The sequence below is a fragment of the Aphis gossypii genome, chromosome 3, assembly GCF_020184175.1.
Source record: "Aphis gossypii isolate Hap1 chromosome 3, ASM2018417v2, whole genome shotgun sequence".
NCBI lineage: Eukaryota > Metazoa > Arthropoda > Insecta > Hemiptera > Aphididae > Aphis > Aphis gossypii.
This window is the reverse complement of record NC_065532.1, coordinates 11,285,947-11,312,715: the sequence shown is the minus strand read 5'-3', so window position 1 is coordinate 11,312,715 and position 26,769 is coordinate 11,285,947. Positions and strand designations below refer to the sequence as shown.

Genomic DNA, 26,769 nt, shown 5'->3' with positions numbered 1-26,769 from the left:
GGTTAATTTGTTTTAGATAATAATATAATATGATTATCTATGATTAATATGACATTTTACATTGTACCTACTGTGTTATAAGTAAAGAAATAAAATATTATATGAAATCGTACATAATTTGTATTATATTTCACCCCTTTTAAGAATTTTCAATATCTTTGAAAATGTTTATAATATGATTATTCTTATTTCACAATAAGTCACGATAATATTTTGTATTTCGTGTAAGTCTTAAGACCGTAGGCCGGTAGAAAACTTGAACATTTTTATTTTTTTTCGAAGAACTATAATAATAATACTATTAATGTTTTATTAATGTTTATAACTGAATTTTTAATTAAACACGAGTGACTTAAATGTAATTATAAAAGTAGAACACCGTTGACTGCAGTGAAGATCTGTCTACTCTTGAAAAATAAAAAGTAAAATAAAGTATATTATAAGATTAATATAACTGACATAATAAATTAAAACTTGAATACCTTCATTAAGAATAAGTATTGGCGACTGTTATTGCCAAGCTCGAATTAAAGAGGGGGGGGGGCAGAGGGGGCCATGACCTCTCGGGCCCACAACGGATATTAAACAATAGTAAGCCACTGTCGAATAGTATTTTTTTTTTATTAAATTAGAAATATTTGGATATAGTAATAATAGTATATTTTGTAAATCAAAAGAAACACTGGTATCTAATATTCATGGTTTATATAAGATAAAATAGAAAGATTTGCAATGATATAAACTTATATCATTATTATTATAAATTATAATACCTTAACGTTTCATATTAGCCAGGGGCGGCCAAACAGTCGATCGCGGACAATTTCAAAGTCGATCATGTTAGAGTTTATTTTTAAGACCACGCGCCTTATATGTTTCTTAATTATTATTATAATTATTCAATAATAATAAAAAAAATCTATAGAAGTCGATCTTCAAAGGTGAAGTATATTTTCAGTGGATCGTGATCAAAAAAAGTTTGAGCACCCCTGATATAAGCTATACCATATCTATTGCAAATTATTCGGCTGAAAGAGAATTCTCTAAATTAGTTCGTATAAAAACAAGTATAGAACAAATAGTTCTCAAGAAAATTTAAATAGTTTTATGGTTTTGTGTACAGAGAGTGATGTTTTTGAGGTAATTAATACCCAGAATATAATTAAAGAGTTTGCTTCCCAAAAATCAAGAAAAAATTATTTATACAAATAACATTTTTATTTCTGTATTAAAAAAAGTAAAAAATTAAATTTATGAATATAATTTTTTTTTTGTCTTAAATATTTTTATTTTTGGGTTACCAAAATTTTGATAATGGTCATGGGCCCCTAAAATTGTTTTGCCCCGGGCCCAAAATTATCTTATTCCGGGCTTGGTTATTACCTAATTTAATGTCAGGCTTTAATATTTATAATAAGATATTTTTGTTTGAATATAACCTAAGAATTATGAATGCATTTTTTTTTTTTTATAATAATGTATAACAATCATTAAATATAATATGTCATAATATAACTGATAATTAATACTTATGAATACATTACAAATATTATGACTTATAAAACGAAGATATAATAATATACATTTTTCGGTATGAAATACAATTTTTTATTTGTAGACTTGTAGTAGATTACCAATATAGTTTTTAAATAAGAATTATTATCATACTTATATAATTATTATAGATTATACATTTTACACGGTAAAATAAATTTCAGCGCATTTTAGGACTACGGATGTTGAAACATTGTCATTGTTATAATTATAAATGAGACTGATTATTTAATAACGACTTTTGTTTAACGTCATAATCTTATACAGTTAAACGTGAACGCATTTACAATTTATCTTTAAGAATAAATAAATTACCTTGTAAACAACTACGACACCCCGTCCAATTTAATTATCAATTATTAATTCATTCCCAGCGCAGTATTAACGAAAGTGGTAAACTATATTTTATTTCAATAAGATGAGGTGTTTGTTATTAATATAATATTGATTATGCAAGTAATGGTTATTAATTTCACAACGAAAATCAGAAATAGAAAAGCTGATTATAACCCTTTGTGAAATATTGTAAAAGTATATTAAATGAAAAAGCCGATTAATTCTTAAAAAAAAAAAAAACTGAGTTATTAAGATTCTTGAATATTGTATAGATTATTTGAGTTAATAATATTAATCATTACTTTCATAATCGATCCATGAATAATTAATACTCACTTTCTTCAAAAATCTAAAATATAATTTACCACTTTGTCAATAAAATGATGTATTTTTTCTTTAATTTTAAGATCACTTATTGTTATGTTATGGTATTCATTTATACCATAACATAATTATTATTTGATTTAATTACATCGAATAATAAATTACGTATTACTTAATTTAATTAATTGCGTCTTTTTATGTTTAAAAATAAGAAATTGAAAACCTATGTAGATTTAGATGTTTGTTACTTTAATTTTATCATAATAAAATAAGTTGAAAATCAAAAAGAGAAATTTCTTGATAGGAAATCTTTTATCGAAAGCATTGTTGTGTATTCACACATGCAGTGTGAGTAAATATTTTTAACGTTTATTGTATATATAATATATATATATATATATAAAAAATTCTTACGAATACCATTAATTGACAAATAGATTTGAACAACTTCAGTTTTTTTTTTTTTTTTTTTTAACAGAATACAAACGTCTATGCGTTTATTCAACAAATAGAAACCCTTATCCATGTCTAAGTTCAATTTCAAGGCATAGTGAATTCAATTACTGTCATCAAAGAAAAAAACGCATCTCACCGTTGTGTATATTATTATTTTGGCCATTTTCCATTCTTGTCTACGTTTCAGTAAAGCCTCTTACGTGATTTCTCTTAGCTTCTAGATCAAAGTTATATCGTTAACTTAGTAAACGTTTTTGAAATTCGATAATTTTTACGGTAAGTCGGAGAAACTTATTTAATGATTTATGATATATGAAAACTTACTTTATAAATTATAATTTAATATAAAAAATAACTCAACACTTATAATATTATGCATATTTATCGAATTATAATATACATTATACACATTATACATTGGTTTAATTAATAATTATTCAAAAGAACTTTTAATTTTTAAAAAAAAAAAAAACCTAAGTCATATATCATCAGTTAAAACTGGTATGCACTTACGAAAGTTAAAAAGTGCACAGCATAAACATTGCGATTATTACAGTGAAGTGTTGTTTATGATTGATTATTTTATTGGTTTCTAGAAGTATTAATGAAACTAAACGTTATTCATTAAATAATGCGTATTATAGTTAAAAGATATAAAACAAAATATATGCTTAATTATAATTCATTAAAGTTATACACTTAAAATAAACTTTGAAAAATTCATTTTTCTAACTATTATATCGGTTGATATCTTTGATTTAAATTTAATTTAATTCAATAAAAATAACTTATATATCATATAATATAAATGTATCCAAGTTCAAATAATCATATTTATTAGACAATTATTATAATCAAAGGTCAATTTTATTAGTTCAAATTAAAATGCAGACATGATATATTTTTTTTATAACAAGACATCTGCAGTCTGGCTATCACACTTTAGAAACTATAAGATGTGTTTAAATTGCTATTATTATTCAAAACCAATTTCATTTAACTTTATATTTTAATGTAAACCAGATAAAAATTGGCATATTAATAATATTATTGTATTTCGTTGTAAGGTAAATATCTGCAGCATATGAGTACTCCATAATTTATAACTATAAATTATGAATATATTCGATAAGTGTGTTGATTTGTAATATAACTTTATAATTGTTGTATAACTACTTCGATTTTTTTTTTTATCATTAATATCTATTGAAAAATATTAATTAATTGTATATATTATAATTTATTTTAAATAAGTTGAAAAAAAAATTTTTAGATATCTCTATATTTTTAGAAAACTGGATATTAATATAATATAATGAATAGGGGTTGAAAATCAATCAATTATATCGATATATAGTTTATCAAATAACTAATGATGAGAAAACGTGGTAAGTAACTAAAATAATATTACATCAATGTTATAAAATAAAAAAAAATTATCGGTATTATATGATTATTTTTTATACTAAAGTATTGTAATAGTTGATGATAATCTTTTAAAGATTTTGTAAAATCAGTATTACAATAAAACATAATTTATGAAATATGCAGTGCAATATAATTTGCATATCTTAAAACATATTTAAAAAAAAGCTTTATGTTATCACGCGCGAAATGATATTCGTATTTTATATGTATTTTGGCACTTAAAATATTTTAATAATTCAAATATCTTAAACCGTTATTTGGATGATTGCATGAAGAATAAATGTGCATCACTGCTTTGTTTTTAACGACTCTAAATTAAGTTCGGTCAGTTATATAATAGATTTTTGGTTTGAACCGTTAATGGATTTACATTAATTTCCCATTAGTACCACTAAAAGTGAATCTAAAAGAAATCTGAGCAAATTTAAAAATAACCTAAGTGGTTCTGATATGAAATTAACATAATATTAAATTTCATGATTGAACATGATGATTATACACGAATAATAGTTGACGTTGAAATTAATATTCTGAGGGTTAAATTACCAAAAAAAAATGTTTGTCAACTTATACCAATTCAAAATTTGGATTTGGACAAATTAATTTAAATAGAAATAATAATGATTACATGTATCTAATAATTAATTTATAACACTTAATTTTATTTATGAACATATCCCCGCCACTGTTTGCCGTTGCTGTTTCCTCACTGGATATTTTCCCATTTGATTAAATTTCTCGTAAAATGTTTTCATGTGTATAAAATATGTTTAAAAATTAAGTTATTTGTAATTATGCATTATCATCATTAAACAAATTAATACAAATTTAAGTATGGTGTCTCCAAATTACGTCCATAAAACATAGAAACAGATTAAACATTATGATGTAAATATATTAATACTTAAATAATTAAAAAATAATATGTGATTTGCAGGAAAAATTTTGTAAATTACATTAAATTTAACCTTGATTAATTTTTAAAAGCGATTAAGCTTAAAAATTGCAAAATATAGTTAACCAAAAAAAAAAAAAAATATTGTGTGTATCACATAACGTGATTAGATTCATAATTTAATAAAAACCATTAGAGTACAATATTATAGTAGTTATACAATTAAAAATTTAATCACGTTTCGATATAAAGAATCTGAAATTTAACTCAACTACCATATTATTATAATACTATTATCGTTATTTGTTTCGTTATTTTACTTTATATACATAAATTGACAATTCACGTCGCACAAATATCGCAGATTATATTAAGATATTTTACTATATTTTATTGTACACACCATATTTAATTAAAAAATATATAATTTTTTGAAACAATTTTGAAAACAAGTATCGAATATAAAAATGAATTATTGTTGTATAATTTATTTGATTTATGTAAACAAATTCAATGTTGAATAGAAATCGTCATTACAAACGTGAGTTACTTCAAGAATCATAATACTTATTAAACTTTTTGAGTATAAAAATAAATATATGATTTCCATTTACAGTTAATAATAGTTCATTAAAGTGTTTTTTTTTTAAATTATGGTTAATATTACCTATTTATAAAACATGAATAATAAACCTACGGAAATAATTAATTTTTAATAATTTTTCGTTCTGAAAGTATTTTGTTTGAGATCACATAGATGCCTTTACCATATTTTATTATTATAATAATTATTATTTAGATGAATCGTTAGATGTCAGATTACTCAAAAAAAAAAAATAATAAATGTATGTATAATAAATAAATTATTAAGTTAATGAGCTCATTTAACAACATTTTAAGATTAATTTAAAACCCTACTAAATTATGTATAAAATTCATTTTAATTTATGATTAAATATTTTCCAAAAACATCAAACACATAATTAACAATTTAGTGTACATTAAAATTGAAACTCAATAAACTTGAAGAATTATTTTGTTATTATTTATTATGTGTCCAATTTTTTTCGTGAAATTTGATTCTATATATAAATTATATTCATATATAATATATAAAGGTATTCTATAAAACTTTACTGTATATTATCATTAATAATATTTTGTTTATTTTCATAAAATAAGCAAAGGTAGTATGCCAAATAAAATACAGTAAACGAGATATTGTTTAATATAACAACATTTTCATCAGATGATGATATTAAAAATAAAAATAAATGAATGAATAATTGATTGTCTACTAAGTTTATAAATGTCAAAAAACTAATTTATCAATCTGATTTTTAAATCACCTGCTTTCTGGTATGTAAATAATTCAATATACAGTATTGAATCCAGTGTATTCATAAATTATTAGTCTGTTATGAAAATGAAAGTACAGAGATAACATTGAAATTATGCTGAAAATAGAGACTTGAATTAATTAAATACATATTAATTAATTTACATCGGTGTACTGAAATAAAAATGTAAAATATAATTTTAAAATTGAATATTCGCGCGTCAAATGATTATTTAATTTTGGATCCCTACAATTGATGCATTGTTTCGCTATCAAAAAAAAAAAAAAAGAATAATATGTATCAACTATAAATATAACGTAATAATTTTATTTTTTTTCCTGATATCTTATGTGTACGGTTATATTGTGTTAATAAATAATATTACCTATTTTAGTTTTGTTAATACAATTATACGAAGACAGTGTTTTAAAAAGTCAATTAGAATTAAGGCACATGTAATGGTAACAATTTTTTTTTTATAATTTTTACTTTTTACATTAATTTATTATTTTTCTAGTATTGTGTTAAAATACGTTATTATGTATTTTATTAATGCATTAATAATGATAAAACATCGTTTGTCACTGATCAATGGATAGCGATAAATTCGACAGACTGTAAAAACTAAAATATTATGATAAAGTAATTTCACTGTACTGCAGATCCACCCACGTCGCTTGAGGATCAAAATAATATTGTTAACTCGAAGCGAGGTCTACGCCCAAGCTGAGGTCCATTAGAGCTCACCGTGCTCGATGTTATTTTTTAGTTTTTTCCATTTCGCCTCTGGCTTCTGCTCTACGATTGGCCCGATGTTTTAGTTTTTTTTTTTTTGTTATTACATCGTGGCTGAAAACTCTCACCCGTTTTATTTTTAAAATTATCTCAATTTATATTTTGTTAAGCGGTCGTCGCAACGAGCCTGTTATCATTATTTCATAATTATTACTAAACCTCTGTTTTATATGTTTTTTTATTTTTCGATTTATAAAACTCGTAAGAAGTACTAAAAAGATCAGAAAAGCAAAATATCTATCTAAATAAAATAAGAGACTATATTGTAAAATAACATTAAATGTTAGTAGTATAATAGATTTTAGGTTCAAGGCTAAAAATAAGCACGTTTAAATTTCATTTAGATTTTTTTTGGCATTAAATATTTCAAAGTTAAAATCTAAATTTATAGGCCTAATTAGGCTCAAGGTCTTTTATAAATGAACACATTTGTTTTTCAAGTTTGAGTATTTATATTTTACGTATAGTGTTTTTAATATACGAGAATTAATTATTGTTCAAACAAATTTACTTAATTCGTGATATGGTGTGTTCACAATGCTATTTTCATTCCAATTTTCATTAAAAGTAAATTATTTAATTCCTTAAAGCCTACCCATAAAAAACTCTAAGGATACGTGAACACAAACGAATAAATAGTTTTATTTATAAAATCGTTAGGTAAAAATAAGCAATATAGTATAATATATTTTATGTACATTTTAACATTTGTCTTTTTAATTTTAAATTAAAGTATATTTATTTAGTTTAAACTTCTAACTAAAAACATTCATTTTAACATATATTTTCATTTTGATTCTGTAAAAAATTTAAAAACGAAATGTTTTTATAAAAATATATATGTCAATTTTCGTATTTTATTTACATGTAAATTTAAATTTGATTCACAGTTAAAATTGTATTCATTTTAATGTCTTTAATTGAAACATTTATTTTAATTTTTATTATTAATGTAAAATATATAAGTTAATAAACATTATAATAAGCTGTTTTTATAATTGTATAAGTATGACTTATTTTGAAATAAGTTGTCCATAAAATTAATTATTAAAAAAAAAAATAGCTAGTGATCTCATAATTCACTTATTTGATGTTCTACTATAGACAGTTCAAGTATATAACAAATACCTTACTTCATTAGAAGAAAATATTTATTTACAATGCATTTAAAATTTTACTAACATTAAATTTTGTCTTATAAAACTATAGTTTTAAAATAAAAAAATAATATTGCATTAAAAATGTAAAGCTATATTTTAATAAAATTACTTATGCTTAAAATTTAAATTATTCTTGAACCAATCTTTTATATGTAAAACAATATTATATTTGAAATTATGATAAATAATTAATTATTTATTAAATCAAATATATGATCAAAAATTTGAAAAGCTTATGTATACTCCCGTGGAAATAAGAATTAAAAATATGTCGGAAATTCCATTACTGGAATCAGGTTAGGTCAAAGAAAAATTTCCAATCATTTTTAGAGTGTCCGAAAATTGAACATCTGGAATTGTCTTATTAAATTGGTGTTGTATAATACAATTTACTAATGTAACGTATTTTTATGGAGTAGATCCTTTCCATATAATTATATTGAATACATTGCTGCAACGTTAAAAGTTGATTTTATTTTAAATTATTAGTATTTTTTATTATTTTAATATAATTATTGTTTTAGTATGTAATATTATTTTCTTTTTAGAGTATACTAATTTTTGTTGACATTATAATATAAGGTGTTTATTTCATTATAAATTTAATAACTTTCTTATTAATAATACTTTAATGTTTATTTTATGGAAATATTGCTATTATAGTTTTTAGATTATAATAATTTTACTACTTTATTATTATCGAATACAGTATTTTTCGTGGATATTTATATTATTATATTATATATAATTAATTACAAAGTTCTATATAAATTATATGTTCATGAACTTTCTTTAACAATATTATGGATACTATGGTCGTAAAAATGCTTAATTCTTTTATCCGAAGAAAACTTGATAACTATTTAGCATGGTTATTTTTAATAACTTTTTTTGAGTGGTTTAAATTTGAATTTAATATTTTCTAAAATTATGTCATTAATGATCGTACAACAGTAAAAATTAGTATCGATGTTATGGGAACACTGATATATAACGTTAAAATCTATATACATATAAATTATCTAAATTATTAACTTATGTAATTCTTGTAGTATATACTACGTTAGCATAATTGCATCGCCTTTACAAAGCTCACTTGTCTAGTGAATTATTGAAAGTTTATTTTAAATTTAAGTTTATGATAAAGTTAGGTACATGCATATATTTATTAACCGTACATAATTACAAGCATTATATACTTGTCAAAAAAAAAAAAAAAAAAGAAAGAAAAGAATTAGTCAACACAAAAAATTTTTATCACAAGCATTGTTAACATTAAAATAAATATTTTTAAAAATTTATAGTAAGTTATATGATAATAAATTATTGCATCAAACAAATTATTGTAGGTTGCTGTAATATGTAACTATATTATGAATTACTAGAAAAACTGATTTGGGAATATGGTGTAGCAAAATTGCCTAACCATGACGCCGTCTTACCGTAATTTGATGAAATAAAACGCGTTAGAGTAACAAAGGTACTACTTACTAGATACCTACTTTAAAAATGCTCATTGTTGTGGACACCAGTAGATTAAAGGGTAAAGGTTACGTCAAATAGTCTATTAAGTCAATTAAGAGAATACTTAAGCTAACTGATATAAAATTAAACGATTTATTATAATATAGTTATATTATACACGGTTTACTCTTAACAAAGCTAAATGACACTTAATAATCCTTTATCAACTTAAATCACGTTTCATACTATATTTTATGAATTAATAGTTGAGTATTTACGTCTAACGTGTAAACACTTACTATTTATAATTATTTGTTTGATGTCAGTTGTAATGCAGGTCGTACTTAGAACGATAAAATATTTACTGTTCAGCTAATACATTGTATTTTTGATTTGTGCTAAAAAACATATTATTTTGTCCTTCTAATAAAAGAAAAAAAATATATGTATATATTGTGATTTATAATACAACAACATGCGTATCAATTCACTTAATGCTAACGAATATTTTATTATAGAAATATGGCTCGATAAGAAACATAGTACCAAAGATAAATTATTACATTTTTCATAATAATAATATGTAGAGTTGTATATAATACTATATATATATAAAAAAAATGTGTTTCTGAAATGCGATAATAATGATTTGATAGATCTTAGATAGCTTCATATTGAAATCATGTTTTTGAATGTTAACTAATTGCGGTCGGTATTACTTTTATGTTGTATAAGTTTAACACGTATAAATTTAATTTGTATAATATATCAAGAGTCATACTTCAGCGTTAACAATGCGATTTATACAGTGATGTAAAATTCATTGTTGGGTGTTAAAAAAAAAAAACAAATTAGGTCATTTTCATTAAGAGGAGCATGGCTACATAATGCTTTACATCCAGTATATGTATTATGTATTGATGATTTGTATTCATAAGGCTATTGAATTTTGAAATAAAAATTACTGAACACGCATTAATATAAAAAAAAAAAAACTTTTGACTAACATTATTGTAATGCTGTGGCTTAAAAACCTATTTCATATATTATAAATAAAAACACTTAATATAAGCTAGCAATTATCGTTGTATTTGACCTTATTTTTTACATAATATTGTTGCGTGCCAATATCAGAGTTTGAATCCAAAGTGTTATTTTAAATAAAAGTTACAACTTATATGTGGCCCGACTCTTGTTTACACCGACACGTAGCCTTTTGGGTGAAATCATGTGTCTTTCTAGTTGTTGTTTGCAAATGAGTATCCGCATTCGATATTGTACAATAATACTACAATATAATATTATTATTACGTGAAGATGCGTTGTCGAAGACTAAGTGATCACACTCATAAATGCATTCTTGGTAATGCAATGATTGGTGCACTTGATATCCCGAACGTATCATGGTGTCACTAGTAGCATATTCAACACCTGAAACGCAACATGATCATACTAAACTGACCTTGCTATCTCGTAGCCCATAAAAATATATACCTATTTAAAAATGAAAGTTACTTTTTGGGTGCAGGGTAAGGGTAATAAGCTTGAACTATAAAATATTACAAGAAGGTATGACTATATTACTTACATCTAAAATCAAAATAATTCTTGAATAAACTCAATAAATAGAAATCATACTTATTTATAACAACTTATTACGTTCAATTATGTAAATAATCATGGCATTACGTATTTACTTTTCTATTGAAAATTTAGACATTTTACTTATAAATGTATCTTATTACTTTAAATTAATAATAAATATATCAATTTCGAATTGTTTTTTTTTTTATTATTATTCAAATTTACAATAAAAAATTTCATTCAATATTTTAAAAATATATTAAAGAAAAAGTTTTAGCTGAACTGAGTTTCATTTTTAATCGCTTTTAATTGTTATGATAGTAATAAACTATTACATCAACCATGCTATTTTAAGTAGACATGAACAAATTAAGACACGTGCTCGATAGTCAGTTTACATAACCGTCTAGCGTATATTCAGTATATTATAATATTATCTTTCGGGTTTTTTAATAATCTAACTACTATTTTTTTTTACAAATGATCTTTTATCCAAGTTCATTTTTTATTTATTTATTTTTTTACTTAAAATATATAGTTTGCATGGCTGAATGTGTGACTAAAAACATAATATTTATATTTTTGTCTCAAATTTAACACGTTCAATGCCGCGGCCTATTCGCCGTACGTTACCGCGTCGCCGCAACAAATTTCCACCCGGTCGACTATTCTAGTATATTATGTTATTTGTCATATATTCCTGTTACACTCTGTATATCATTTTAGAACCTACACATATATTTTCTTATACTTTATAACTAATAATATTATTTAACTAATAACATCTAATAATACGTATTAACCGATAATATGCATTATATATATATATAGGTATATTAGAATTATACTAATAGTAATAAAAGCCACTCTGTCTCTACATCCGGGAAAAATTGAATTTTATAAATAATATCTTTAATTAAAATGTCAAGTAATATTTATTACTTTATTAGACGACGATATGCAATATATGTTGGTATTAAACAAATAAAAGGAGCTCCGTCTCTACATTCCGGGAAAAGTTGAAATAACAGGTGTATTTTTAGACCAAATATAAAACCAAATACACCATTCAATTAGTAATGTAATCACAAATGGCCAGAAGAAAAATTCAATACAATCAAACAACTCCAGCAAAAGTTATGAGACATTAAAGTCAATAACTAATTTGTCGACTACGTGTCGACAGCGGCGTCCGGGGCAATGCATATTTTGTCGACTACGTGTCGACCGCGGCATTGAACGTGTTAATTGAACGATTGTGTTTAAAAAATGGGTTTTATTCAATATACCATACTTACTTATATACAGTTATACAAAGTAGATGTAATGATACATTAGTGACAACAAGACTATATTATTTTAAATCTTAATTATTTTTAGTTTACCAAAAAGAGGTTTTAAGATTTATTTTTTAAAATATAAGGTTATAGTGGTAAAATATAATGAAAATTATTTTATGTAAGTGTATAATGCATATAATGTTATGTTATAATATACAATTTTCGTCGCGTGCTTGTGATGTCATAAAATTGTGTTAAAATTACATAAGGCGCTGTTTGCACGAAAGTGCAGATATCTATAATATTATACGGTTTTAATATGTGTATGTTTTTGATGTGAGATGACACATCACACGCGTATTGCTGTAGGCTGACTGAAACTTTAAACCATAAACATCGTTTGTAACACACGGAATTCCTTAAAAACGTAATAATAAAAAAAAAAACCCCAACCTCTAAAAGTAGCACTACGTTTTATAAAATATGAAATCATATTTTTCGGTAGTGTCTAAAAGATTAATCTCGACTATCATAAATCTTTGCGCGGAGATAACGAACTGAGAAAGTGCTTCATGTGTCCGTCGACCGTCAAACTTTTTTTCTTTTTAGAACCGACATTTATTTTTTATGAACTCATATTCAACAGAATATTAATTTTATTGTTATTATCTACAGTCGTATATATTATTTGTTGTATTCAAAGGTATTTCATTTTAAAATTTGCATATTATAACACAATATTGCAAATATAATTATTTCATGTCTTATTATAACATGAATTACAATACTTGCATTACTCTATATACTGTACGATAAGACCAATCTATAAAATTAATTATGTCGTTTGGTTGGTTTTGGTATTATAAACTAAACGAATTTCTAAACTTAATATTATATCAAAAGATATTTTGTATATACACTAAGCAAAATGTTTTACATGTTTATAATTGATAAATACTTTACAAACATTTTAACTGCATTGGAAGTTATGGTCGTTATGGGTGTACTCTTTTACCACCAATTTTCTGCTATTCATCGTTATGTTATGTTATTCATGTTATATAGAAATATGTATTATTAATGAATAATGAACATAATTTAAATACATAAAAGTAATTTTGTATTCGTTGTTTGTATCTGCTTTATTTAATTTTCGTCAAACGCTCCATACCATTTCGATTAATTTTATTTCAACTCACAATATTTTTAAATCGATTTGTGGTTGCTGAATTAGAATGGTGGTTTAACAGAAGGTTTTTTTTTTTTTTGTATTATCGACTTAGTACCTATTTCTTTTATGGCGGTGAATATATTATTATCGTAAAATAGCATACAAATTATGATAGTTTAGATTTTTAAATTCTATATTATGTTACCCGTAATAGTTAAATAATGAATACTTAACAAAAAAATTTACAACTGTTTAATTGTAGATTATAGACTGTAACACACAAATATGAAACTTAGTATAACATTTTATTATACTTCAGTATTATAGTAAGTTTTAAACTAAAACCTGAGCAATATTTGATAAATAAACTAGAATTTACTATTAATCGTTGTCCAATTTAAATTGATTTTGAGGATTTTTTTTTTTTGTCGTAAAATGTTACTTACTTATCATTTTCTGAAGTAGAAAAAAATTCATTTTATAAATTGGACATGAAAATTTACAAGTAATTTGTAATTGAAAATTCATAAAATGTTTTGTATTTATATCTAAGGTTAAAAAATTCAACACTAAGTTTTCCATAAGTTTTCCTTCAAATAGCTATAAAGAAAACTTGAAACGTCAAAAATGTTATGAGCGTTTGAGTTTTATTTTTTACAAACTCAAGACACGATAACGACTTATCCTCAAACGATTTTTAAATATTTGTTATTTTTCAAAAAATTTAAGTCGTAATTACTTGAAAATTTCACCAGTTATTTAGATTGGCATTTTCTTTACATGGTTTATCTTCAAACGATTTAAAATATTTTTTACTAGCTGTCACCCACGTACTCTGCCACTGTGGAAAGTTGTTTGCAAATTATGGGACTGTTTATTTGTCTTATAGTTATTTTGATCCTAAAATGCTATAAAGTGTACATACCTTATACCTACGCAAAATAATAATAATTTAAGGTGTTTATAAATTCTCATAAATATATGTATAAATGATAAAAACGATTTTTTTCTCACATTAATATCATTATTCTTACACTTGATAAATATATAAATATTAAAACTTCGTTAAATGAATAACAATAATAATGATTATCTAACAACAACATTAGGCGTGGAACTCTGTGGGGTTTTGCATAATACGGCCAATCAGCTTGTTATACTTACTATACTACTTTTCTAGTATTTATTATTACTATTGGATGTGTTTAACCTATGTTAACTACTCAATTCTCGAGATTAAGTACGTCAGTCGTAGTTTGAACGCAATTATCTATACTTCATGAAACATGTTTTAAAACAAAATATTTTTTTTAAGAATTTTGAACAAGTTTATTTGGTTATAAGTAAAATATTATAAAGTTTAAAGATTTAAGTTTAAGTTGGATGAGTAAAGGGGATCTCTGTTAAATTCTGATCGATGCGTTACTCATCTAAGCTGAAAATAGGTATTTACAACTATATTACTACTTATTTAAAGTTAAATAACAATTTTAAATACCATAACATTTTGACACTGAAAATTTTAAAAGTACTTATTAAGTTTCTAATAATAAATAAATATCCATTTTTTTTTTTTTTTTTCAAAAACACGATCATTATTTTAGTTAACTATTATATAAAATTACGCTACTATCTATAACAATTACAAAGTATAATAGTTGATTCTTTTGACCATTTATTTGATTTCAGTAAGTTAAAATGTGCGTTTATTGAGCGCTTTGTGGATAATTACATTATGCGTTCAAGTAAAAATTATTTAAAATTATTAACTTTAGTTTATTTATTAATTGATATACATGTATATTCGAAAATTATTAAACTATTCAACGAAAATGATTTATTTCTATTTTTGTCTATATTATTCTGTTATAAAGTCTTGTAATTTCATCATGCATAAAAAACTCTAAAAAAGTATGCTTACTAAGAAATAAAAACAAGGAACTACTATGATTTATGGACCATTTTATTTTTATTTTTAAATGTTTGTGATTATATTTTTTTATCCTTAGGATTTGTAAATGTATCGTATGGTTTTTGTTTTGAGTCTTATTTTTTAAATCAGAACAAAATGCTTGAAATACATTTATTGCATTTGAATGATAAATAACCAAACCGTACAGCCATAACTTAGATACTAAATGCGAATACCTAGCTATTCTATAAAATTGTCGTCCGCTGTTTTAAATGTTGTATTTTATGTTTTGTACACGAATTTAATAAACCAAAGTTATGTGTAATGCAATGTATTTTGTGTGTATTATTCAATGTAAATCATAATACTGCACAATATTATGTAAGGTCTTGAATATGATTTTTTAAATATGTTTACAAAACATGTCATTAGATCAACAAATCTTAAGACACTTAATGATTTTTAGAAAAAATTTTAAACGTAGAGGGGTTTTTTTTTTAATAGTCGTTGGAAGTACTGTATATATGACTTTATTATCGTCAGGAAATTATTTTTGTAAAATATTTATGAACTCAGTTGATTCCGACCACAATTTCCTGCTTGGGTTAAAGTATATAATAATATAAATCACTTATGAGAGATTGCTATATCGATCATATAAACACTTATGAAATAGAAAAATTGATTTTTCAACGATCATTGGCGTATTATTAGAAAAATAATAAATAAAACATAAAAAATGTGCTACTTTATGATAAACTGTATAAATAAAATTTATTATATAAATTTATTTTTCTCATAAAATATTATATCAAATAAATTTAGTTTGCTAATTAATAAATGTTATTATTGTATATATATACTCATCTATCTTATATATAAATAAGTTGAAAGTGGATAGTACTAAACTATATATTAGGTGTCAATTGAGTCACTTTAATAGTTGTGTTAAATTTAAATTAAATTATATTATATTATTTTATACGAAAAAAATGATTCCATTAAATTCTTATCAGCCTATATTACTATTGATATTACAGTAGATTGAATCAATTTTTCCTGAAAACTTGGTGTTTATTAAACTATTATAATCACAATTCATACAATTCATACCATACACCATGGTCCATGATTGTTATTATCTTTTGAGTCAATACCACCCGAATATACCTAATACAGTGTGAATAGTTTCATGGTATAAATTGATAATATATTAAAATTAACTTACATTTTTTGAGTATGTCATTGAGTAAAGTGAAATTTTTAATATACGTAAAAGTTTTAAGTCCCATGTGGTCATGAATAGTATTTTAAATTATAAAAAAACAAAATGAACATCACATTCATCGATTAAATATGTAATTTCGTGTAATTTTAACTTAAAATAATTATAGTATAATTAATAATTATATGTTATTTATATATTTTTAGTGATTTAATTATGATGAATATATAATATTAAATAATTATATCTATTAGTTATACAAATTGAAGATTTGATACATTTTATTTTGTTGTTATATTATATTACAACATATTTGGATCTTGTGCAAATTTTCAATTTTTAAGATTTCTATAAATTTTGTAAAAATTTGAAATTCTAATTCTTATTTATAATATTAATATATTTAAATATATATATATTGTGACTCCACATTTTAAATATTTTTATACACGTATAAGAAAAAATATGTGAAACCTTGTGTTAGGTATTTTTAAGAAAATACTGAGACGTTTTAAAATGTTTTAATTTTAAACTATATCACATTTTAGATTAGAAAATATATTATCCAAAGGTAAGGTTGAAAATCAAAGTTTTTTTACTGGCCCAAAAGATGACAACAAACTTGAAGAAATACATCATTGGAAGACCAATATACATACCGTTCCACTAAAAATAGAAAATAGATGATTAAAAATAACTGTTATTCTTATATAATATTATGATAACTTCAGTTTAACAGTTTGTTGTTTTAATTCATTTCTCCATTGAAAATAAAAAATTTACTCACAATATTAATTGTGAAAATAATAATTAATATAAAATATTAATGCTTTAGTGTTACAGCATATTTTCCCCAATTAATGACTAACAGAAGTTATTAATTAAATAACATGGTCAACTGTGTGTCAAGGTGTATTTTAATTATATTAGTGTTTGACGTTTTTTAATTAATTATAATTATTACGAATAATTGAAATTCCTACAGTATTGTGTTCAAGAATGAGATACATATTCTAAGAATTGAACTTGGAAAGTTGAAAGCAATTTATGTTAATTTTGTAATATAATATACTCGTATACTATATATTATTTTATTATATTGGATATTTATTCAATTTTAATAGTTCTTTTTTAATTTTTTTTTTTTTTTAATGATTGTAAATATTTTTAATTTGATATTTCCAAACAAAATATTTTTTTTAGATAAATTATTTAAAAACTAAAATTATTGGAGTAGTGCTTTGTGGATCGCTCTTGTGTCAATGCATAGTTCATACTACTCATCTAAATTGTAAATAATTATAAGACGTCATAATTAATGAGCTACCAACTAACTCGTTGAAAATGTGAATGTTTTACATAGAAAATTTCAGAAAAATGATGTTCTTCGACATATGAAGTTAAAAATATAAATTGTTAATCAAAAAAAAAAAAAAAACAAACTTAAAAATAATATAAATATAATTATTTTTGTTCTGAATTTAGTTCGTATAAAAATAAATATTTTCAAATAAATCTAATAATTTTCAAAGTAATGAGTGTACATTGAGTTTATCACGAAGATTAATACGATTCTGACAGTTTTTTTTATTATAAGTAAAATGGAATTTTAATTACAATGACTTGACATTCTGAATAAAACATGGAATGTATTTTTTGTAATAATTATGATTATTTTTTTCCGAAACTTTTTTGGCAGGAAAAAAGTTTTAATAGTGGAGTTCTATTTACTGCACATTTTATCAACTTGGTACTTTAAAAATACTATTTTTATTTTTTTTGCTTAGTACTTTTCTTATTTGTAAAGAAAAACAATAAGAGAAGTGTGTAAATTGTTAAACAATTGGAAGTTTATGCTCAGCTGATAAACGTTTTTCGAATGAATGTGATGATTTATCATTGTTCTAAAATGTATAATATTATAAAATATAATGGAACTTTAGGATAAATACTTATAGGTGAGAGGGCTAAGGAAAATACATATATCTAGTTTGATTACTATATATGTGTTGTTCGCTTCAAACTAAATTTATATTATTATTTTATTTTTATATCCTTACCCTATATTATATGTAGATTGTACACTCTGTGAAATAATATTCCGATTACTCATTCCCTTTTATCCTTTAGTAATGCATTTTTTTTTTAAATCGGATTGTAGGAATTTTTAAGTATGTATTAAAATATCATATTTTCAAAAACTTATGTTTTTCATACCTACTGTTAAAGAATGACCTGTGGGATATGTTAAAAGTTTTTTTTTCAAACTAAACAAAACCTTTTTGCAGTTAATAAATTTCTAGTACAAGTGCATATTTTCTTGAAAATGTCGTTGCATTTAAATCAAAATTAACTACCTGACATTACCGTATCCTCACGGGTAATGAAACGCCTGAGACATCTATAATATATTATATATATATATACATAATGCATTAAAAAAAAATCAAAAAAAAAATATGAATTTATAATAAATAATACACAAAATACAATACAATCAAATCAACAGATAAATTTCGATTTTAGAAGCGTCAAGAATTCATTGATGCATGTAAATTGTATTTTGACTTGATGAGAATAAATTTTAATAAAGTTGAGAATAAAAAAGGTTTTAAGTTTCTAGGCAGAGTATACACTCTTGAAATACAAATTTAATTTTTACTATTTTGTTAATTTTTAAAATTATTTATAAAATTATTGTTTAAAGATTACATCACTACAATATTTGTTTAGATAAAAAGGAACTCATTCATTAGGTATTATTATTTTAAACACTATTTTATTATCAATAAATAATAATATACTGTTGAAAACCAATAATTTGATGTATTAATAGAAAATAGAACGTTTCTACATCAGTATTTTTCCTTATAAGTATATTTTTTATTTGTATAATATAACTAAGTATTATTATAATTTGAACTAAAAAATTATTTTAACAATAAATTATATAATACCTTAAACTTTTTTTATTATAGGTTGATTAAGTGTCTACCGTTTGGAATTAGAATTTAAAAAGCAGACATATTTAACGAGTAAACTTAAGGCCATTTCGGTGAGTGTTATATATATCTATACTAAGATTATGTTATCTTCGTTTACCATTTCTACATTTCTTGCGAGAATATTTAAGTTAAAATAATATGACTTGCCAATTTCGGGATAATACGTATACATCTCAATAGATCATACCTACTTTAATGTAATAATAATTTTACTACAATACTAACTCGAGCTACAATTATCAGATTTTGTACACGAAGAAGAGTGTAGATAACTATTTAATAGTATATCAAATGTTAATCTAACTAATACGTACACGTTTCATTTTTGTGAAAACAGAAAAAAACCCCATTTTTGGTGATTGACTCATTGAATTACGAAGTATTTAAATAAACGATATAGTATTATTAAAATTTAATTTAGTTAACGATTAAACTATTCATAAGATTATTTAATTTATTTCCATCATGTAAATGTTTCACAAAATTACTACGTTCAAAGGTTATATATTATAAAATAGTATATCATTTGATGTTAAATTATTACACTATTAATTATTATTCGTTGAGATCAAACAATTTTTTTTTTCAACCGATTTCAAATTTATAATATTTTTCCAAACATTTATTATATATTAGCTCAACTCCCAAGTAAATGCAAATTAGATGCAGATAAAAGCTATCATGCATTTAACTGAAATACAAATTACAAGTGCTATAAAATAATTAAGTCAGTTACTCAGTTATATATATGTTGTATAATATTGTATAGTAATAGAATACAATTTTCTCGATTAGCGAATAAGTACGATAAAAAAAAAAAAATATATTATAAAAAATAATGACCGTGAATGGATATTTTAATAGAATATAAATAACTAATTAATAGAGTTTTATTTTCATACTGATTCTAAATATTATTATGAGCTTATTTTTTCAATTAATTACTCTCTTTCTTTTGTTTAATGGTTTGGTAAATTATTTACTCAATCATAAACATTTAAAATATATCTTGTCAATAAGAATGCGATTGTACACTCAACGATAATGATGTTTTATATTATAATCATTTTAAATAGTATGTAAATTATTGTTATATTTTAAATTTGTTCAGAAAATTAAGTTTAGAAAATATGTTAGAGCTAAAAATAAAAAGTACTTAATTAAATTAATTTCTAGGAAATATTTTTGTAACATTTTAAATGAGGTAATCAAATTATTTAATTATAATTTATGTTTATTTTAAGAGTATAATATTATTCTTATGACATGTATTCTAAATAAATAAATGTATATGCTTGAAATTGCTTAGCAAACAAAATAAGCTTAACTTTATTTAATATACAATAATAACAAATGAAAGGTAGATTTTCGTTAATCACAAGTAAAAAAAAATGTCCATTACAGTTAACCATTAATTAAATACATAATAATCACTGTAGCATTTTATTATTTTATATAATATAATAATAGACATGATCACAAACCATAACTAATACTTCAGTGAATATCTTATTAAAAATGAGGAACACAATTAAATTAACTAGTTTAATACATTTAAGATAATTTAAGGTTAAGGTGTATAAATAAAAAACTAGTAATTATCTGTATTTTATTTTAAATGGTGTTCTTGATTCACACGGTACTCATATGACATCATGTTCATGTTTTACAATGAATTATTAATGATGTTATATTTTTTTTATTATTGTAAACAATAATAATATATTAAACAAACTTTACGCTTCACTTTTGTAACAATGTTAAACAGAATTTTATTTTTCTATGTAAAATTAAAAATTAATTAATTAGAGCATATTTTAATTCAATTTTCTAAAGCTCCCTACCTATAGTTAAAATTATAATTCAAAGGGTTCTGAAAACACTCGCAATTAACTATATAGTATATTATAATAAAACATATTGGTTCTCAATCTGCCCAACCACGATACACTAGGAAATTAAGTGAACTTTGAAATAAGTTTTGTATCTAATTAGAAATTTCCGTTTATGCAAAATGAAATTCAGCAACTATATTCGAAGTAACTAAATAAATATATATTTACAGAGTATAAAATTCATATAATTAAACTGTAATTTAAGATCGTTGAAATATCGTAAAAATAAACAATTGATTAACAAGAATTTTTCTAAATGTTTGATATTTTGCACTAGAAAAATGCAGATTATAGTTATACATTTATAATGAAAAATAGTCGTGTAGATCCTTATAAAGTGTCTATATACTATTATTATAATACGAGTATATTTTTTTTTCTGTGACGATGAGTCAATTTAAACAAACATGTAAATATTTTACGATTAAAATTTAAATACTAGAGTTGTAGGTACCTATTACATACAATTATTAATGACATTTTAATGATTGTTTACATGTATAAAATAGTTAATGCTGAAAATATTACTTAATCGACTATGTATATTATAATGATAACATAATAATAATAGTAATAATTATTATTATGAAGTTTAATTTTTAATTATAACAGCTGAAACCTTAAAATTGAATTTCTCTTTAACGCCATTATAATATGCTAAATCATTCATAGCGTCATGAGCAGGGTTTGTGGGTTTAATCATTTACATAACTTCCATTTTCCAAATATCTAGGTAAATTTTATAATTTAATAAGAACGTGATTTTGTGTGAACAAAAATTAATACGGTGTATTATATTTTTAAATTTGATATTATGTATTTTTCTGAAAAATATAATAATTTATAAGTTGGTATTCCTCAAATAGCTTTTAAATGTATTCAATAATTACGTTATTATTTACTTGGATAAAGTGCATTAATTTATTCTTCGATATCGAATTTCATTAACATATTATATTTAGTATACAGATATTAATATATTATATATAGCTTATAGCTTATTGGTTATTTAATATCTGTTTATCAAAATATTATAATAATACTAAATATTTATTTTATTTTACTTTCATTATAACTATCGTTAATTTTGTTTTTTGGAATTTTTCTACTATTCTTTTTAAAATATAATTATATATTTCAAACTACGTCTTATAAATATTAAGTAAATAAATTGACAAATTAGCTTGAAAAATATTTTTAAATAACACGACTTCTGGTTTTATGTTTGATGTAACTATGTAGATGTTGTTTTAAATTATCTTTAACTAAGTATAACATTTCACTTACAATTCCAGAATTTTAAGGTCTGGATATTATGAACACCTCACTTAATATCAAAAACTTATTAAGGATTGATCAACATCATTATGTTTGTCTTTTTATCAACCTGTAGTAGGTGAAAAACCATTTAATATCAAATAAAAATAATTTCTAAATTGCTTAGATAATTCAGTTGTATATATTTTTATTGCTATGGTGATAATTCTTTTTAAGTAAATAAAGAATTCAATATAATTAATGTCACTCATCACTTAAAAATGGTGTATTAAATAAGTTACAATCTTAGATTCAGTTATTATTTGTTGAAAACAATAGATAAAAAAATAAGAGCCATTTCAAAACTGTTATACGTTGTACTTTTTTAGATTCTGAATAGAGTGAGGATATTGATGGTTTCACAACGTTGTATGTTTTTTGTGTCTGTCATCACACTTTAGAAGCAGAAAAATATCTTTGATTCGCTACATTTATAATAGGTACCGGGTAACCACAACTTTATTGATGGATCTTATGACATAGGTCAGATTTTTCTATTCAATTGCCTGATTTACTTCTGTAGAAATTCAAAGATGAAAAGATACAGATGTATTTGATACACAATTGTTCGCAATTTTCTGGTAAACCATTTATACTAGAAATAAATTGTCGATATGTGTTTCCAGTTTTAAATAAATATGAGAGAAGAACAACATCGTAATCATGCTTTAAAAATTGTGAACTTAAGTATTTGTTTGTGAAATTCAAACTATAAAAAAATATGTGGATGGAGATTTAATTTAATTTATTGTTAATAATTAGTTTAAGAATCTTGATATTCATGAAGATTGTTTTGTAATAGCTTTATTGGTACATTTTATCCAACTAGAGTTGATTTATTGTCCACAATTGGTGTATGAGAACAATTTTAACTTAACGGAATAATGATGTAAATAAAATTAATGATTCAATTTTATCAAAATTATCCAATATTAATTTTGTTACAACTGAATTACTTGCAGGTTGAGATGACGTTGATAATGAAAATATATCTTTACGTTATCTACCTATATATTTTGCATGCCCGATATCTTCAGGATTGGAACTAGCTTCAATTTATATGGTGCTAATTTTTATTTCCGTATTATTAAGAAATATATGCATTTTTGATGTGTTATGTAAAGGAGCACAATTAGTAGTAATTAAAGTCTAAAATACTATTAAATATTGTAAGATTTTGATAGGCGACAAGAAAGGTAATATTGTTCATATTTTGCGCATTACACTTGATATACGTGAAAGTTCAGACATTCCTTTGAAAAAGATTACAATTCCCAGAGAGTCTTACATTTGAAATTACAATTATTAAGTCACGGCGACAAAGCTTTGAGAAAGTTGTATTATTTGTTACATGCGGAGATACTATATTTACACAAGGTAAATTATACATTCATTCGCACGATTTTAAAGTTGTTTGGGAATCAGAATTGAGTGCAAATTTAAAGTGACATTAATTGAAACTATTGTAGCTCATGAGGTATTACATTAATGTATATATTAGTTTTAGTTAACATGTTAATATTAAATTTACCATAATTTCATTATTTTCCATTCAGATTTTTTTTAACTAAAGGATTATAAGCACTCAGCCAAAAACATATTGAAGAGAATTGATGATCAAAGCGAACAATGAGTAGATCTCCAGTATTAAACATAAATATTTTTAGAAATAGATGTGGTGCACACTAAGAATCGTTTTACGTACACAATGACTCAAAAATTTCAGTGATCTAATTAATGATGAGGTACATGCAGAACCTACTATACGACGTGAGAAATGATTTTGTCGGTTTTTTCTTGAGTTTTAACACAACTTTTAATAATTAATTGAGTGCTTTTAAAACTATTTCTATTGACAATCAATAATATGTTGGCGTGGTAAATATAAAAATAGTATATTATAATAATTATTGACACAAATGTAGAACTCCTACATTTTCTTGAAAAAATACCTATATACTCTATACTCGTATATATATATAAATTAAAATGTTGTTTCACAAATTAAGATTTGGTTAATTGAATACTTTTAATAAATCTATGTAATGTATCATAATGTTATTTAGTATTTTACTATGTATAAAACATTAAAACATCATATTATTATATAAGTAATTTAATATTATATTATTATGAATAGTATACACTTACAACATTAAAAAATATAATATTCATTAATTTACCCAATTTTACATTTAATGGGAACTTGATAATATGATATAGATATGTATTATAATACACTGTTTTATCATAAACACTTTGAATACATAGGTACTTATTAAACATATGTATTAAGATACTATAATATCGTGCACTTGTGTATTATAATTTATTTTATTTCAATGATTTCTATCAATCTATATCTAGACATTATCAACTAAGTTTTTTTTTTTTATTAAGGTCAATATTTTATAATTTTAAATACAATATTTTGTTAAGTTTTGGTTAAAGAATATATTAAAAGGTATATGCTAATCAATTATGTTATTACGTATAGCTTATATTATTTTTTATATCTTATGAACAGAATAAATCACCACAGGATTTGATATTTGATTATATTAATAGAGTATGAATGGCCAAGTCCTTGTGGTATAATCTGAACATTACAGAATTAACTAATAAATACTTATTAAGTATAAATAACATAGTGAATACAGTAATATACATATAATACTGATAAATACATTTATACATCAATAATTTATCAGAAATTTAATTTGATTTATATGAAACTAATGAATACATTTACTTATGGAATTATTTTACATTGCCTGCGCCTTTGAATTATATTATCACGTTATTATATGATTTAAAATTAAATGACATCTTCACTTAAACACAACATAGTATAGTTTCCCATGATTATCAAGTGTCTGTAGATATTAAATTGTATTCCAATCACATGTGCATTAAAATAATGTATATATATTTGACATACAAATAGTATTATTAAGACAGGACGAAACAATACTCTTTTAGTAAACGTGATCTGATGAGCGAGAACTTTTCAATTGTATCAACTATACAATAGATATATTTCAAAATGTCAAGCATTTGATGTAGTTTGTTCAACTTATGACTTTGTTTTTCTGTAAAATACTAATTTTACTGGTTAATGACAATATAGAACATTTATTTATTTGCAAAAATATTATATTAGAAATTTATGTTTGAATTCAATCATTTGAATGATTTAAACATAAATTATCATCAATTTACACGTATCTAGTTCGCTTATCGTTCATTTCGTGAAAACTGCACTTATATATTATATCATTGAATAAGCGCAGTACGTTTAACAAACAAATACAATAAATATTGGTTTTTTATTGATTAAAATAAAAAATGGAACGTGATGCTTCATTGATTTTATGAATTATCGTATATCTAGGTACGGATTAAAATATATTATATAACATGTATAAAATAAAAATCTTGTCAGTAGACTGTAGGGACTTGGTGTCAAGTACGCGTCTCACTTTAATCATCCATCGCAGAGAATAGCGATTTTTATAATACATTTAAAAGTTATGATGAGTTTTGATACAAAAAAAAAGAAAAGATTTTACGCAGAGCTTAGTGAAAATGACGCTTGTCCAGATTTCTGAAAAATGTCACTTTAGTT

General features: G+C 23.0%; 1 protein-coding gene across 2 annotated transcripts in view; it reads left to right on the top strand.

Annotated features, from left to right (window-relative positions):
• LOC114120595 (ras-like protein rasC) overlaps positions 1 to 26,769 on the top strand; it is a 154,413-nt gene that overhangs the window by 9,271 nt on the left and 118,373 nt on the right. The window contains exon 2 of one of the 2 annotated variants that reach the window (XM_050202974.1): positions 19,903 to 19,979. The exons of the other annotated variant lie outside the window; for it this stretch is intronic. The gene's annotated coding sequence lies outside the window, so the exon portion shown is untranslated. The remainder of the gene's footprint in view (positions 1 to 19,902; positions 19,980 to 26,769) is intronic. 2 annotated transcript variants of the gene reach the window in all.